Consider the following 1,098-nt stretch of genomic DNA (forward strand, 5'->3'; position numbering starts at 1 on the left):
TGTAGGGAAACTAGCCCACAATACTCCTCTAGAGAAAACTCACAACAACCAATGAAGGACTAGCTCCATTACTAACACAATCTATCTCATAAATTTGCACAAGCACACCCTACAAAACCCAAACCCAACCAATAGATCTCAAGGTCCTAGCCAAAACTCCTAGAGTCACAATGAAAAACCCCTCCTCAGGTGGAGGTAGAAAATGGTCTCTATAGGGAGTCCCTTGTAGAAATCATAGGAATAGGGTACACACTACAAAATCTAACCAAAGCCCTTCCACCACCTTTTTCCAACATCCATAGACATCACCGAAGAATTATATCAAATAGTAGCACCCAAAAATCTAGGAAGACCACATAGTCTAAGCAATAGGGTATAAACCCTATCCTAAGTAACACAATAAACGTCATCACGTAACACTAGAGAATGCCTTTGTACAATCCCTATTCCAGTGACACCACATATCTCAAGCTTATCTCATTGACATCCACTACTAATGTGTATCATCCTTCTTTCCTATTGTGTATATTGTTTCTATAAAGTTTTCTTCCATAATGTTCTTTGTGTCTATATCAAAAGTTGCAAGGATCCATGGGGTTGTGGAAAAATGTAGGAGAATTTGGTGGTTGAGCAGAATTTTTTTTATCTTACAATTATGAGGGTTTGTTTATTTCAATAAATTGGTATGGGTTTTTTTAATTCTCTTTTATGAATATTTAGTTTGTGCAAAGGAGGAATCATGTTCTTAATAGGTGCCATTCTATTGTTGGTATAATATTTTGATTTTAAAATGACAGTTTAACAAAGTCTCTCTAAAACTATGATATTTTTATTATTTATTCACAAAACTCAAAAATTCAATTTTTTGAAAGCTATTGAATAGAAAGACAATACCAAAAAATAATTTGGGAATAATAATCATATTTTTTTTGTAGTGTGATAAAAGACATAGGTATTTGAATTGTCATTTTTAATTATTTTTATGGAGCCATAAGGGTGTGATAACTTTTGTATTTGCACATTGTAATTGGATCCAATTTTTTCAGAAACTTACATCCAGATAAAAAATTTCATCAAAGAGGGCTTTTTTGAGGCAGT

The sequence above is a fragment of the Cryptomeria japonica genome, chromosome 5 (assembly GCF_030272615.1).
Source record: "Cryptomeria japonica chromosome 5, Sugi_1.0, whole genome shotgun sequence".
NCBI lineage: Eukaryota > Viridiplantae > Streptophyta > Pinopsida > Cupressales > Cupressaceae > Cryptomeria > Cryptomeria japonica.